General features: G+C 51.6%; 1 long non-coding RNA gene across 1 annotated transcript; it reads right to left on the bottom strand.

The window, feature by feature from the left end:
• Positions 1-8,450: 8,450 nt before the first annotated feature.
• LOC102900354 lies at positions 8,451-16,823 on the bottom strand. The gene is made up of 3 exons (XR_441286.5): positions 16,713-16,823; positions 12,867-13,032; positions 8,451-9,367 (listed from the first exon to the last, which is right to left on the bottom strand). It is a non-coding gene; the product is annotated as an uncharacterized LOC102900354 (long non-coding RNA).
• Positions 16,824-17,111: the final 288 nt, after the last annotated feature.

Below are 17,111 nucleotides of genomic sequence, written 5' to 3'. Positions count from 1 at the left end.
AATGTTAAAAAAAAATTTAAAAAAAATAAATTTTTTTTCATGTTTATTTATTTATTTCGTGTGTGAAACATACAGATGGAACAGGGGAATCCCAAGCAGGCTCCACGGTGTCATCGCAGAGCCCGATGCAGGGCTCGAACCCACAAACCGTGAGATCATGACCTCAGCCGAAGTCAAGAGTCAGACACACTTGACCCAACTGAGCCACCCAGGAATCCCTAACAAAGATTTTATTTAAAGATGAAATACATTTGGGGCACCCAGCTATCTTAGTCGGTGGAGCGTGTGACTCTTGATCCTGGGGTCATGAGTTCAAACTCCACATTTGAGTGTAAAATCAAAAATGTTTTTAAGAATTAAAATTATTTAAAAAAAAATCTTAAAATAAATACATAAAAATAAGACACATGTAACCAGAATTTTTGGTAATAATATAATTAGAGCAAGCAGCTTTTTTTAAAAAAAATGTTTATTTATTTACTTTTGAGAGAGAGAGAGCATGTGAGCAGGGAAGGGGCAGAGAAAGAGGGAGAGAGAGAATCCCAAGCAGGATCCATGCTCAGCACAGAACACGACACGGGGCTTGATCTCACGGCCGGGAAATCAGGACCCGAGCCAATATCAAGAGTCAGAAGCTCAACGGACTGAGCCACCCAGGTGTCCTAAGAAGCTTTCTTTTAAACCATTAAATAAAATGAAAACAAAGCATAAAACAGTATTATTTAATCTTGTTTTTTTAGTTTCTATTTTTTGGTAATGGGTTTTATAATTCATCCTCTATATTTGTATGTGGGCTATGCATATAATTTATAAATAAATATATGCATATGTTGGTTAGATTGCACGAACTTTGCTTTTCCTAGTGGGAGGCCGAGATTCAGCCGTGGCTGAGAATGACCAGGACGCTAGGGAGTGTTTCCAGAGGGAGGGACGGGATCCATTCGAGGCCACGTTGGAGTCTGGAGGCCTGGAGTCTCGAGGGAAGGCTGAGCTTTGGTCCTGACTGACTCAGGAGGGAGCCTGACCTGGGCCTGGGGCTGAGGGCAGGGAGGAGTAGGGAGGGGAGAATGCCAGAAGTTCTGGACAAGGCAGGAGTGCACACTTTGGTAATAGACGGGATGGGGCGGGGAGAGCTTGGGAGGTAACCATGCTGTTGCCCAGGACCTGGTCCCTGTGACGAGGTCCGTCCAGGCTAGCTGGCCCCGAAGGCCCAGACACCGCGTCCTCCAGCCTTATTCTCCTGCACAGCCCGTCTGAGCCAAAGAGGGCTCACAATGTGCATCCTCATGCCAGCAGCCAGTGGGGGGGTGGCCAAAGCCCCGTGTCCCAGGCCGCTGGGTCTGGAGGTCGCCCTGGCAACAGGCTGTGTTGTGATGCTTCACAGAGCCAAGGGCTTGTTAGTCAGAGCCACACAGGAAGGTCCCCTCTGACCCTGGCAGGCCGGCGGGCCAAATCTGGACACTCCTGGGAATGGCCCAATGACAGACCATTGTCGGGCCTTGTTACCAGACCAGGAGAAGAGCAGCTGGCCAAAGGAGAGAGAGGTGGGTCCAGCAGGGATCGGGGTTCCGAAATCATTCAATTAACAAACTGTGCTCAGCCAGCAGGCAAATCAGGCCTCGCCTCGGGTGGGGAGGAGGGTCCCTGTGTACCATGTGAGATGTGATATCAGAGGTGGCACCAGTACAGCTAGGACATGTCCTTCCAAATAGGCCTCAGCCCCTCAAGCCGTCCCCTTGGGACGTTGCTGCCCTTACACCAGTGATGAAGCCGGGTGCCTGCATTTCAGGACTCTGCATGAGGACGGCTTCAGATCTGGGCCGCTGTATTCTAGTCCAGCCTGGAATAGACAGTTCCCCTTTTCCCGGGCCTCAGTCTCCCCATAGCCTGCCAGCAGGTTGCCCAGGAGACCTGCCCCCATCACCCCCTGAGTCCATCTCCCTCATCCCGCCCCAGCAAGCCCCCACGTCACACTGAGCTTTGTCAGGGCCACCTGGGTCTCCTCACTCCCACATTACTGAGAATGCTGTTCCAGTCCGTCATTCCTGCTACAGGGCCTGTGATGAAGGCAATGAGCGACCTGGGGCCCAGTCACCCCTCCCAAGACTGGATTAATGTCCCCAGGCAGTGGCCCCTTCCCTGCTGTGTCCAAACCTCCCCCACAGCACACACACAGTTGCCCCTAGGGGCACAGTCTCCGAATGACTGGCCTGGGTGGAGCCACTTCCCTCCCTGAGTCTCAGTTTCCTCATCTGTGGAAGGAGGGTAGTGAGAGTGACCTCACAGGAAGGCATGCCACGGCACAGTTAGCTCCCATGTTTCTGATCACATTTAAGGAATTCTTTTTATTATTAACGTGGGCGTCTCTTGTTGGCCTTTTTAGGCTGTTTGATGAATAATTTGGGCACGGGTCAAACCCCACTTCCCTTGATTCCCCTGTGGGCTGAGGAGCCGCGGGGGTGGGCGGTGGGAAGCCACGCCCTCCAGGAACATGCCCCTCAACATGATGTCAGGGAGCGTGTCAACAGCAGCGCAGACCTGAATCACGAGGCCCTCCCCATCCCCTGGGAGCTCCGAGAATAGATCCAGGAGCCCTTCCCACAAGCGGCCCCCGAGCACTGGGAAGGCAGACAGGCCCCAGTTAGAATCCTGCCGATGACTCAGAGCAGGTCACCTGAGCTCCCCAACAACCCCCAGCCGCATCCTCACCCCTACTTCTTCCTGGACTCCCCTCCGTGAATCTCCCCGCCCCAAGGCTTCCATCTCAGCGGGCCCTGTGGTTTCCTGCTGCCACACTCTTTCTACAGAAAGGTTCACCCATTTTTTTTACCCCCTCTCACCCTCTGCCTCTGGCAACCACCGATCTGTTTTCTGTATCTATGACCTTGGATTTTTCTAAGTATCATTTTTTTTTAAAGATTCCACATATAAGAGAGATTATACAGTATTTGTCTTTCTGTCTCTGGCTTATTTCACTTAGCATAATACCCTCTAGATCCATCCATGTTGTCCTCAATGGTAAGATTTCATTCTTTTTTATCGCTGAATAATATTTCATTATATATATACATATATAATGAATATATTATAATGAATATATATGTATATATATGCATATATGTATATATGTATATGTATATATGTATATATGTATATATGTGTATATATGTATATATGTATATGTATATATGTATACATAATGAATATATATATGTGTGTGTGTATATATATATACATATACATATATATGTATATATACCAAACTTTTTTTATCCATTCATCCATTGATAGACACTTTGGTTGTTTCCATATCTTAGCAATTGAAAATAATGCTGCAATGAACCGCAGGATACATGTATTTTTTCAAGTTAGTGCTTTTGTTTTCATTGGGTAAATACCCAGAGGCAGAATTGCTGGATCGTATGGCAGTTCTATTTTTAACTTTTATTTTTAATTTTTTGAGGGCTCCCCATCCTGTCTTCCACAGTGGCTGCACCAGTTGACATTCCCACCCACAGGGCACGAGGGCTCCCTTTTCTCCACATCCTCACCAGCACTTGTTATTTTTTGTCTTTTTTTTTTAAATTTTTTTTTTTTTAACGTTTGTTTATTTTTGAGACAGAGAGAGACAAAGCATGAACGGGGGAGGGTCAGAGAGAGGGAGACACAGAATCTGGAACAGGTTCCAGGCTCTGAGCCGTCAGCACAGAGCCCGACGCGGGGCTCGAACTCACGGACCGCGAGATCATGACCTGAGCCGAAGTCGGCTGCTTAACCGACTGAGCCACCCAGGCGCCCCTATTTTTTGTCTTTTTGATGACAGCTATTCTGACAGGTGTGAGGTGGCATCTCATTGTGGCTTTGATTTGCATTTCCCTGATGATTAGTGATGCAGAACATCTTTTCATGTGCTTGTTGGCCATCTGTGCGTCTTCTCTGGAAAATATCTCTTCAGATCGGTCCATTTTTTAAACCGAATTGTTTGGGTTTTTTACTACTGAGTGGTATGAGTTCTTTATATATTTTGGATACTAAGTCCTTTATCAGGTATATGATTTGCAAATATTTTCTCCCATTCAATAGGTTTCCCTTTCTTTCTTTCTTTTTGTTTTTTTAAGATTTTATTTTTAAGTAATCTCCACACCCAATGTGGGGCTTGAACTCATAACCCTGAGATCAAGGGTTGCACGCTCCACTGACGGAGCCCGCCGCCAGGCTCAGGGTTTTCCTTTCATTTTGTTGATGGTTTCCTTTGCTGTGCAGAAGCTTTTTAGTTGGATGTAGTCCCACTTGTTTCTTTCTGCTTTGGTTCCTAGTTGCTCGGGCTGTTTCCTCTGCTTGCCTTCTCGGGGCTGCTGAGCCCAGCCACTGCCACCAGGAAGCGTGCCCAGCCTCCCCCAACTGGAAGGCAGCTTTTCCTCAGCACCTTGTAGGTGGCACTTTAGCACATTTTTTCAAGTTGATTTATTTAAATTGAAAGAGAGAGAGAGAGAGAGAGCATGAGCAGGAGAGAGGCAGAGACAGAAGGAGAGAGAGAATCCCAAGCAGGCTCCGCGGGGTCAGCTCAGAGTCCGACGCAGGGCTCCGTCTCACGACCGCTGTGAGATCATGACCTGAGCCGATATCAAGAGTCGGACGCTTAACCCACTGAGCCACCCAGGCATCCCTGTACGCCTCCCTTTAAAAACTTCAAATAGGAGCTCCAACTCGGCGAGTGCGGTGGGAGCAGTGCCCTTCAGATGCAGCGTCCCATCTTCTTCTGTTTTACAGATGAGGAAACTGAGGCTCAGAAAGGTTGAATAACTTGCCCTGGAGAGTCTGCCACCCTAGGACTCGAAGCAGGCAGACACAGAAGTCCCTGTGCTTTTCTACAACCCCCCCACCTCGCCCCCCATTTCTGGGCTCTCCTGGTCTTAACCAGACAATTGAAGATAATGTCCGAAGGAAACCGGAGTTGTAAAAGATTAAAACTTAATCCAGGGGCGCCTGGGTGGCTCGGTCGGTTAAGCGGCCGACTTCGGCTCAGGTCATGATCTCACCGTCCGTGAGTTCGAGCCCCGCGTCGGGCTCTGTGCTGACCGCTCAGAGCCTGCAGCCTGTTTCAGATTCTGTGTCTCCCTCTGTCTCTGCCCCTCCCCCGTTCATGCTCTGTCTCTCTCTGTCTCAAAAATAAATAAACGTTGAAAAAAAAAATTTAAAAAAAAAAAAAAAAGAAAACTTAATCCAAATGACTCTCCAACTAACCAGTGACTCTTCTAAGTTTGTTCCTCCACACACTGCTAGCATTATAAAACCCTTTTTTTTTTTTTTCCTGGTAGAAATAATAGTTCCTAAAACAAAATATCCTCAGTGAACTCAAAGACCTGAGAGAAATACGGAAGTCCGTTGTCCCCTCTTCATGAGCCTGGACCTGCTCCACACAGGGACTAGGCAAGTCCTGTGGGGCCCAGCTGACAGCTTGCCCAGCGCTAGGGACAGTGTGTGACAGCCTGTGTTCACACAGGGCTCGGAGGGTGAGGCCCTTGCTCATTTCACGCTTACAGCAACCCAGCTATGTGGGCCCCAGTACCCTCATGCTGTGGGGTGGGGGGAGACCGAAGGTCAGAGAGGTTGGAGGTGACCCCACGGATCTTCCCAGCTCCATAACTCGCGTTCCCAGCCTAGCAAGTGGGGACCTTCCCTCCCACTGTGGCTCAGGACCTCTGCCTGGGAGAAGCATTAGGCCTCTTGCTAGGGGATCTGCCTTGGAGGGGCCTTTCTTGGGGCTCTCCCTCCTCCCAAAGCCCACAGAGCTGGCCTAGCCCCCAGCAGCTCCCAGACTGGTCCCTCCCCTGTGGTCACATGGATGGTGGCGCCCCACTGGTACACTGGAGGCAGTTATCGAAGGGAGAGTCAGGAGCCTGCGCTTCGGATCTTTGCTCTGCCGCCTATTTGCGGTGCCATGACTCTGGGCCTCCCGGGGATTGTCTCCCTGGTAGAATGAGGGTGTGTAGGTGACTTGGGCAGGAGCACAGCGAGCCTCCCCTGGAAGAGAGCCGAGTCTGAGATCAGGGTGGAAGGGCAGACAAGAGAAGGCGGCCCCGGAGGCCAGGCCATCCCAGGTCTGGGTCAGGGAGCTGCATGAGAGCAAGGATGTGCTTATCGGTGCTAGGACAACCTCAGGGCACATGACTCCTCTCCTGTGCATAGAAGGAAGAAAGAGCTTTTCCCTTTGGAATGTAGCCCTCCGCCTCCCCCAGGCCGCAAGACACAGACCTCCAGCATTTGGGCTGAATTAAGAGCCTCAGACATCAGCTGCCTCTGAATCACGGCTGTTCTGAGCCGAGCCGGGGAGGCACGTAGGAGCACATCCTGGACGGTGATTTTCACACCGTGTCCTATAGGCTCTGGGGGACCTCGGGTGTGCAGTTCCCTTTATGTGTGTTATATATGAGCTTCCTCTTATTTCAAGCGAAGAGAAAGTGCTGCATGCCAACAGAGGAAGGGAAGGAACAAGCTGAGTTCCAGAGAATGCCCTCTCTGGGCCAGGCGTGGTGCCGACCATGAGGATTCCGTGGAAGCCGCAACAGACAGGGCTCCTGCCGTCGAGGTGTTTAAGGTCTGAGGAGATGACAGTGATCAATAAGAGCTCATACACATGGGGGGCACGTGGGTGGCTCAGCCGGTTGGGCGTCCGGCTTCCGCTCAGGTCACGATCTCGCGGTCCGTGAGTTCGAGCCCCGCGTCGGGCTCTGCGCTGACCGCTCGGAGCCTGGAGCCTGCTTCGGATTCTGTGTCTCCTTCTCTCTCTGCCCCTCCCCCACTCACGCTCTGTCTGTCTCTCAAACACAAATAACACTTGAAAAAATAAATAAATAAATAGAGAGCTCATACATGTAACCTTATGTAGCCTGTCATGCAATTTACACACATCAACTCTCATGACAGCCTTCTGAGGTTAGTAAATCCCCCATTCACAGATGAGGAAATTGAGGTATGAGAGATAAAACGATACACCAGGCAGCTAGGACGTGACAGAGCTGGGATTTGAACCCTACCTATCTGTCTCCAGAGTTTGTGCTCAGGACTACTACGTTACACGGGTATATAAATAACCTCTATAAAAAAACCTATGTGTTTCCCCTATAGACAGGGGAACCCGGCTAAGCTGAGGTTGGGTGGGGAGCATTGTCAACAGAAGCTTCCCTGAGGAAGTGATGCTTGAGTTAAAATGGAAGGATGACACTGAGAGACCATTGGGGTTTTTTTTTTTTAAGTTTATTTTGAGAGAGAGAGAGCACAAGCAAGGGAGGAACAGAGAGAGAAAGAGAGAGAATTCCAAGCAGGCTCCACACTGTCAGCACAGAGCCCAACGCGGGGCTCGAAGCCACAAACCGTGAGATCACGACCTGAGCCGAAACCAAGAGTTGGAGGCTTAACCGACTGAGCCACCCAGGCGCCCCAACAGACAATTGATTTTTCACAGTGATGCCAAGACCATTCCCTAAGAGGGAGGACGGCCTTTTCAACGAACGGTGCTGAGGCAGCTGGATATCCACGTGCAGAGGAATGAAGTTGATCGCCTATCTCACACCATACACAAAAATTACCTTAAAATGGATCGGCAACCTCAATGTAAAGACTAAACCTCTTAGAAGAAAATAGTTGTAAATCTCTGTGACCTTAGATTAGGCAATAATTTCCTGGATATCACATCAAAAGCATAAGCAACAGAAAGGAAATTAGAAACACTGGACGGTATCAAGATTAAATACTTTTATGCTTCAGAGAACACTATCAAGAATGGGGAAATCTTTTTGCAAATCATATATCTGAAATATATATGAAATATATATGAAATTCTCATAATTCAGTAATAAGACAAATGTGAACATAGGCAAAGGATCTGGATAGACATTTCTCCAAAACAGGTACACACAGGGCCAACCAGCACCTGAAAATATGCTCTGATGTCATTAGTCATCAGAGAAACGCACTCCAAGCCGCAGTGAGATATTGCTTCACAGGCACTACAATGGCTGTATATATATTTACAAAAAGACGTAATAAAAAGCATTGACGAGTATGTGGAGAAATTGGAACCCTAATACCCTGCTAGTTGTACTGGAAAACGAAGCAGCCTCTGTGCAAAACAATCCGGCTGTTCCTCAAACGATTAAACCTAGAGTTGCCATATGATGTAGGAATTCTACTCCTAGGAATACACGCAAGAGAAATAAAAACATATGTCCGCACGAAAATTTGCACATGGATGTTCATAACAGCATTACTCATAATGGCTACAATGTGGAAACAACCCAAATGTCCCTCAATTTATGAATGTATAAATAAAATGTGGTATCATCCACGTGAGGGAATATCATTCAGCCATAAAAAGAGGACGAGGTGCATCATCTACTACGATATAGACGAATCTTGAAAACCTCATGCCAAGTGAGAGAAGCCAGTCACCAAAATGTAAGACTCCATTTATAGGAAACGTCCAGAATAGGCAAATCTATAGACACAGAAAGTAGATTAGGGGTTGCCAAATGGTGCGTGTGGGGGAGTTGGGGGGCAGTGACTGGTAAATGAGTACAGGGTTTTAGACGGTGACGCAAATGTCCTAGAACTGATCGTGGTGATGATTACCCAGATCTGTGGACATACTAAAAACCATTGAATCACATGTTTTAAATAGGTCAACTATATGACATATGAATTATATGTCAATAAAGCTGTTAGTTTAAAAAGAAGGAAGGATGAAGAGGCATTAACTGTGGACATGGAAGGGGCTGGGGCTTGGGGCACGTCTTCTAAAGTAAGGGGACTGTATGTGCAAAGGCCCTGTGGCTGGAAGCCTGGTATGTTGAAGAAAGCAAGAAAGACCAAGTGACAGGAGCTCATAGGGCAGAGGGGGAAGAGGGAGGAGAAAAGGCCGGAGGGCCAGCTGGGCTGGGTTGCCCAGGGTCTTGGGGACTATGGCACGACCTCAGGTCCACGTAGAGACAGAGGAATGCAGCTCCCACAATGGTGCAGGTGATGGCATTATGGCATGTAATTCATCACGCTCAGGCTATCCTGCACTTCCCTCCTCCTGACATCTTCCATCTGCCTGGGGGACCCTAGGATAGGATGTGCATTCTGGAGGAAGTGTGGGAATCATCCGAGTCAGAAGTCTCTGCAGATGATGGGCTTTGTGGCAGAGCCAAAGTTTATGTCCCAGCTCTGCGACTGCTGTGGGGCTTTGGGCTACTTTTTCCTCTTCTTTCCTCTTCCTTCCTCTCTCTCAGAGCCCCAGTTTCTGCATCTGTATAGTAACAGCTCTTCCTGGTCTACCCTCCTGAGAGGGCTGTGGCCGGGGGGGTCCATGTGATGGCATCCAGTGCTTTGCAAAAAAAAAAAAAAAAAAGTTTAAAAACGCAGACAAAGGTCGTTGTCTATCTGCCGCCAGCTGCCTTCTTTCTGAATTCCAGGGTCCGCAGACAGTCGGCAAGGCTGCCGCACCCCCGCTCTGGGGACCATGGGTTTTTCTGAGGAGCTGGCTCTCATCCTGAGATTGGAGAGAAAGTCTCCGGTCTGCACGCTGTTCCTCCCCAGCTCCAGGGCATCGGGGTTGGGGGGTGGGGGTGGGGTCAGGGAGTGGGAGAGCTGGGAGCGGACAGGCTGTGTCCATGTCCTAGGAGCTGACTAATTGAGGGCAGGGGGGAGGCCAACTGTCCTGCGAGGCAGAGCCGAGCGTGGACTCCCGGGGATGAGCAGAGTCTGGGGCTCCGGCAGCTGGAATCTGCTGGCTTGCTCTTTGAACAAACAGTGAGGCCCTGTGTGCAACCTTAGAGATCATGCCTGTCTAATACAGGCTCTGGATTAGAGGCAGCTGGGGCCCGGCGTCGGGGAAGCCTTGCATAATGCCTCCCAGTCAGTCAGGGGCAGAGGAAGACAAGCTGGAAAAAGTCAGAAGGGGAAGGGGCTTGGAGGCCTTCTAATCTAAACGTCACACTGCGCGCACGGAACGGGAGCCCATAAAGCTGATCCGTGATTAGAGGGATGGGTCCTCCCGTGGATGGAAAGATGGGCCGAGTGACCCAGGCTGCTCCCAACGTTTCTGTTGTCCTGACCCCTGAGGCCTCCTCCCCAGACCCTGGAGAGGAAGACACCAGGGGCCTCTTCCCAGTGTCTCATTTCTAGTCCTAGTCACCCCACCTTACACTCCCCTGCGATGGCCTTTCCCACCCTCTCCCCGACCCCTCCTCCCCGTTCGGTGCCTGACGCGGAGCCTGCATTCCTAGGGTCAGGCCCCGAGCCCAGGATCTGGCCACCATATAACAGCGCTTTGTGCGTCCCAAACAGAACCTGTCTCTGGGCCCTGGCACCACTCCCCACTCTCTAGTCTCCGTTGGTGATGGACACCATCACCCGCACGGTGCCCAAGCCAGCCACACACCTGGGGCCACCTTCCCCTGATTCCCCTTCATCTCTGAAACAGCCCCTGCCCTCGACAGGGTTCCAGTCTCCTTCTCTCTTGCCTACGTCCTTAGTGCCCTCTGAGCCTCCCCCTCATCTGCCCGCTCTGGTCCAACCTCCTCCCAGGAGCCAGAGACACATTTGGGACACACTGTTCTGATCATGCTCCTCCTCTCCTCAAAACCATCCCATGACTCCCCAGCACCCTCAGGGGAAAGCCCAGGCTCCCTAGCCTGGTGTTCAAGGCCCTTCCTCATGTTCCACTGGTTCCTGCTGACGTGGCGAGCCCCTGTACTCCAGCCGTCCATCCTCGTTGGAGACAGACTCCCACCTGGGCTCCCGCCTCCAGACCTTGGCCCCCAGCTCGCCCTACCCAAGGCTTTCTTCTCCGCTAGTCTGCCTGGCAAACACCCACCCATTCTTCAACTATCATGTCCCCAAAGATTTTCCCACAAAGAGTCTTGACCCCTCCCTCACTCTAGGACCCTATCCCACTGTATCCTGTACAGACCTTGATCTGAGCCCCTGTGACACAAAGCTTATAGCCCTCTGCCCAGCCTGGGAGCCTCTCAGCCCAGGGACCAGATCTTAGTGGGCTGGGGTGGGGAAGGGAAAGCAAGGGAGGCAGGCAGGAGGGAGGGGAGAGGAAAGGATCTATTTCAGGTTCCTGCTTAATGCCTCCTCCCCCAGGAAGACGGGCAGACGGCCTCTTGCTTGCATTTCTGCTGGTGCAGTCACTGTTACTCGGGTTCACACAGTCTAGAATGAGCCCGGGGCCCTGGAAGAGCATTTAGGCAGCACCTTGTTTTACAGATGGGGAAAACGAGGCACAGGGATGAGCAGCCCCCCTGAGTGTCATTCTACCAGATTGGAGCAGAGCCATCTGTCTGATCCCAAACCCCATGCTCATGCCCTTTCCCTGCTCCTGCTGCCTGATGTTGGCACCTCTGGGTCCTGGGAGCACATCAGAAAGGGGACTCTTCAACCCGGGAGCCCCAAGCCACAGGTTCCAGCCCGATGGGGCCAGTGGGGGCCTGGGAGCAGGTGGTGGGGAAGGGGCCTGAGCCTTGCGATGCACGCACACTGGGCTGACCCCTTTCCATCTCACTCCATCTCAGCCAGCCGGGACTATTTGTGCTTGGACCCCCTGATCACAGCTTCCACCACACTCTACAGAGCGAGGCCTCTGGGGCTTGAATCCCAGCCCTGGCAAGTTGTGAAAACGCTGTCACCTCCCTGTGCCCCGGCTTCCTCCTCTTGGAAATGGATACGTTCACAAGGTTGCTTTAAGGGCTGTGTGATTTCAAGGAGTTGATTGGAGCCAATCGCTCAGCAGGGCACAGGGCATTAAAGGACCCCCAGGCTGGGATTCCCTTCTCCCTTGCAGGCAGAGTTGCAGGCAGGGAATGGGGGAGGGGGACAAGGGCTGCCCCCCCCCCCCCCTGCTTCTGCTTTGTGTCATCCCCGGGGCTGGCTCATCACAGGGCTGTGTGGCAGGCATGTTTACATTCCCGAGTACCCCAGACGACAGCGGCTGATAAGGATGTCTCTGGTCTGGGAGCCTCCGCAATGACTTTATCTCCCTAGATAGAGCTGGCTGGCCCTGGTTGGGGGACGGAGGGTGCCTTCGGTTTCTGAGAAGCCTCCGAAACCATGTTTGCACAGATGTAACTGAGTCCACCTGGTTCTGGTGGGGTTTCGCGGTCTGTCCTCCTTGACCTGGATCCTGCCCCCTGTGCCCTCCGCTGCCCCCCCCCACCCCCTGTCAATCACCCTTGACCAGATTCTGGCAAGCCTGCCTAGCCTCACTTCTCTTCTTCCTGCCTCTGGGTCAATCTGGGAGCAACCTGAGGGCAGTGTCTCCTGGGGACCCATCCCTGCAGGAAGCTGGGCTTCTCACACTTGATGTCCAACCAGAACTGACCCCCTTTTCAGCTTCCCTGAAGCACACTCCTCCCCTTCTCCCTTGACCAAGTCAGAGACTGGAGCCATGTCTTGGGTCTTGTCCTTTCTCCCCAGCCTCACACACCTGCACCCTTCTAAGGAGCACTCCCTCTGTGCCAGGCACTTTCGTTAATCCCCGGGCTCCTGGGAGGTACTGTTATAATTCCCATCACAGAGGCTGGTGACCCGCCCAGGGGCACGGAGTTGCAAGTGACAGAGCTGGGCTCAGTGGTGGGCAGAGGACTGACTCCAGGTTTCACTGAGGCATCTCGGGGGTGGGAGTGGGGTGTGGGAGGAGCTTACTTAAACCAGGCTGGGGTGGCTCACAGGTTGCCGGGGAAGCGGGAAGGCTGTTCTTTTTACTCAGTGCTGTGTATCTAAAACCTAAGTGCTTGAAACAAGACATTCATTTTGTTCTCAAGTCTGCATTTGGGCAGGGCATGGAGGGGATAGTTCATCTCTGCCCCACTTGACATTACCTGAGATGGTTGCAGTCAGGAGCGGGAATCATTTGGAGAGTCGTTTGTGCACATGTTGAGCACTGAAGCTGGCCTAAGGTGGAGACCTTAATGGAGGCTGTTGGCCCAGAGCACCTACAGTGGCCTCTCCGGGTGGCTTGGCTTGGGCTTCCTCACAATATGGCTGCTGGATTCCAGAAAGAGACAGAGACAGACAGATAGAAGCCTTATCACATTTTAAGATTTAGCCTGGGAAGTTAATGTAGTATCACTTTTGCTCTATTCTGTTCACTGAGGCAGTCACAAAGTTCTGCCCAGTGAGAAGAGGGGCAATAACCCACACCTCTTGGTGGAGAATGACAAGGCTCCAGTATGTAGAACTGGAAATCTTCCTGAGGCCACATGTTTTGGAAGGTATGCTCTGCCACAGGGACCTCCTCCTCTGACCTCTCATGACTAGTCCCCATTTCCTGACCTGAGAAGACAACTCCAGAGGCTCAGCTGATACTTCTCAACTTTGGAAGCATGGTCCTAAGTGGTGGGAGCGGGGGGAGACCATGAGCCGCCATTTACTCACTGTATGCTGGGCCCTACCTGGGCATAGCGGTCCACACCCCACTATGATCCTACTTGATGGTCAATGAGGCGCCCATTCACCAGGTAAGGGAACAGAGGTTGAAAGAGGTGAGGTGACCACCCAGGCTACAAGGAGTCATCGGCAAGGCTGGAATAGAACCCAGGTCAGGTCAGTGTGGCTCCAAACGTCCTGTTCTTACCCTTGCACAAGCTGTCCCCAGGCTCAAGGTAAGGAAGGGGTGAGAGGGTGAGGGACTAATAACATGGGCTTTGGGATCAGAACAACTTGGGTTCTCACGGAAGCCCTTTGACCCTGGGCAGGTTACTTCACATCTCTGAGCCTCAATTTCCATATCTGTCCAATGGGGTCATAACCTCTATGTCAGTGAATTTCAAAACAAACCAGTGAAATAAAGTAATCTCTCCCACCAGCCTGGCACAGCCTGTGGCATGTCATAAATGAACCCGGAGCCCTCCTTACACAAGACCCGCGCATCTGTGGGCCAGAGTGGGTGGCGGCTGCCTGGGGAATGGGCATTCTGCAGCTCACCAAGGGGAAGCCCCCGGCGCCCGGTGGCTCTGTGCAGGCAACCACAGAACCACATGTGGGGTTTACCACGGGCTGGCCAAGGCCGGAAGAACAAGAAAACACATCTGATGACAGAGGGTGGGCACCTGAGGTCGGAATGGGCCTCTGTCCTTTCTGGCATCTCCAGGTCGATTCAAACAAAGTAGGAGGGCTGTGTTGCCTCATCTGGGAAATGGAGACAATCACAAGCACAAAAGCCCACCTTTTGGGGCTGCTTACCATGGGCCTGATGCAGATAGAGCAGCTCACCTTGGGAGCTCAGGGGATCTCACCCGACCCCGGCTGAGAGGGACGCTGTGGGGCAGGAGCAGCTCAGATAGAAGAGGCACCAGGAGCGCGACCAGGCCGGCCCTTTTCACCACTCAGCTCCCAGCCTCCCCAAACACACTGCAAAGAGTTTGTTGCAGGACTAGCCGAATTATGGACATGGGTATGATTTCAACATTGTAAACTGGAATGCAAACAGAGCGGGCCCAGGGACAACCTAGGCTTCGACTAGAACTGTGTTCTATGAGGCTCTCCCCACCTCCCTGACCCTGGCCTTCAGCCATGTGTCTCCACTTACCCATCTGTTTTCTGGACAGGGGGTCCTTGTGAGATGTTATGTTGGCTCTATGAAAGAGAGAAAGAGAGAGAGAAGGGAGGAAGGAAGGAAGGAAGGAAGGAAGGAAAGAAGGAAGGAAAGAAGGAAGGAGCGTAGAAAACCACTGAGGGGTGGACTGAAGTCCCAGGGTGGCAGGAACACTCCCCAGGGCACACAGTGGGCGCTGAGGCCCCACGTGTCCCAACGCCCTCACCAGCCTGGTCCACAACAGTAGCCCCGGGAGCCTCCGCCCACTTCTCAGAGGCCAAGCCTCAGGCCGTCTGCTTCCTCACTCACATGGGACCTCTGACATCGGTACTTCTCAGGTCCAGGAAACCATGCTCCTGAGAGAGTCACTCAGAAGCCCCGTGATCCCCCAAGAGGAAAGGAAAGCAAAGCAAAGGACAACAAGGGAATGTTTGTATGTGCTCATACCTGCAGTTATATGCACTCATGCACACTGTGCATATCACACATGTGCAAGGCACACATGATGCACGAATCCACCTGTACACACACACTTGTAGATCTACACACACACGTGTGCACAAAGACGCAAAACACTTATTCCCCCGGGCACCCACGCACACACGCCACACCTATCCGTATTCCGACATTAAGGTGCACCTCCAAAGTACACACACGCCTTACACGAACATACACGCATGTCTCATACACACGTATGGATTACCATCAGGCACAGCATGTATTTATGCAAGAAAGCACAAATGTGCACAAACATACATACATATATATACATATATATATATATATATATATATATATATATTTACACACACCCAATCAGCATACACTTCCACGGGGAAAACAGATACATATATTCAATATACTTGCACCACGAAAGCGTATATATCAATGGACGCTCATGCAAACACACCCATTCCCATACAAATGTAAGTGCACATTTATGCTTCATTTCTACATAGGCATACACGGCAACACACAACACAGATACACAAGCATCCGTAGCTACACATCCCCGCGGTCCATACATGCGTGTGCAAACACACGTGCACACACATTTGCATGCACACGTTTAAGCTCCACACTGCACGCCAAGCGTGCACCCTGCCTTTTCGGGCTCCATTGTCACTGAGCGATCCTGCAAAGATGCAAACACCTAGTTCCACTTCACCTGAAAACCCCCAGCCCCTGGGTGTGTGGGAGGGTGAGCCAGACGCCCTCCCTGCAGGGGGCACAGTGGAAAGTATGACCCAAGTTGACTTTTGCAATAAGAGCAGAGGTGAGGGTTTTTTCCACCCTGTTACCTCACTGTGTCGGGAGGTGACCAAGGCCACCACTGCTAACCCGCCTCCCATCCCCTCAAACCTCACGGACGTTCGGGCCCAACACCAGAATTCCGTGTTTTTAGTTTTCTCAGCAATGAACTCACCAATGCCTGACTCCAATGTGCCAGGCCCTGGGCCAGGCATGTGGGGCTGAGGGAAGAGCTTGGTCTGGGCCCTCCTCGCAGGGCTCACAGTCGGGAGGAGGGGTGGGGAAGGCTCTAGGTCAAGTCCTTTAACGTGTATTCACTTGATGGCCAATTTGCCAAGTGATCGATCTTTCAAAAGGCTGGTTTGCTGAACACATCACCTTATCAATTTAGCGTTACTTTTTTCTTTCTGTTCAGAAGTACACAGCAATTTTATTCGATGCATTGAAACTTGTTTTCATTTTGTCTTTGGAACAGCATCTCAAGGAATATTCAGATGTTCAAAAGCTGAGGGTCAGGGAGCGGTTTGGGTTAATAAAGGCACTTACTAGTTATAACTGGAGCAGGGCGTTCTGGAAGCCCTGTGGCATGGCAGGCCTCACGGGCCCCCGGGCCCCCAGATGCATGTGACCTGTACCTGGGTTCTCACCTGGCTTCCCTGTGATCCTGGCCAGGTCCCTTCTCCTCCCTGATTCTCAGCTGCTTCACATACAAAGAGCTCATCTTTAGGGCCTCGCCGACAGTTAATGAGACCCTGGGGCTCCCTGGGACCTCCATCTCCCAGTGTGGCCTGCGTCCGGGCCCACGGGATGCAGAGGGTGCTGACTCTGTTTGGGGTGGCCTAGCCCTGCTCAGAAGTCAAAACCGTAAGTCTGCACTCACCCATACTGTGTGAACCGTGACATTTCTGGGTCCTGTCCCCAGCTCCAGGCAGAAGGGCCTAGTGTGCTGTGGGGGGCAGTGGGGGAGGAGCGTGGGGCTGCAAAGGGTGGGGCGCAACTAACTTTCCTTTCCTGGTAACACGCTCGCTCGCTAACCTCATTTCCTTTTTCTGAAAGGAAATGCCATTGACATCACACAACTGGATTTTCAGTGAGGCCCAATGAGAGCTCATGACCCCCTCTCGGGCAAGAAGGATGCACGCATAAGGCGGGGTGCAGATCTCTCCGGGGTGGACGATCTCCGTGAGCTTCCCCCACCTCCGTCTTCCCCTGATTTGCCCCTTTGCTCCTTCAGCGCTGAGATTACTTGCCCCCGCCCAGATGGTGGAACCTTCCTGCA

Source organism: Felis catus, chromosome D1, assembly GCF_018350175.1.
Source record: "Felis catus isolate Fca126 chromosome D1, F.catus_Fca126_mat1.0, whole genome shotgun sequence".
NCBI classification, from domain to species: domain Eukaryota; kingdom Metazoa; phylum Chordata; class Mammalia; order Carnivora; family Felidae; genus Felis; species Felis catus.
Note: the sequence above shows the minus strand (reverse complement) of the source record. Positions and strands in the feature narration are given on the sequence as shown.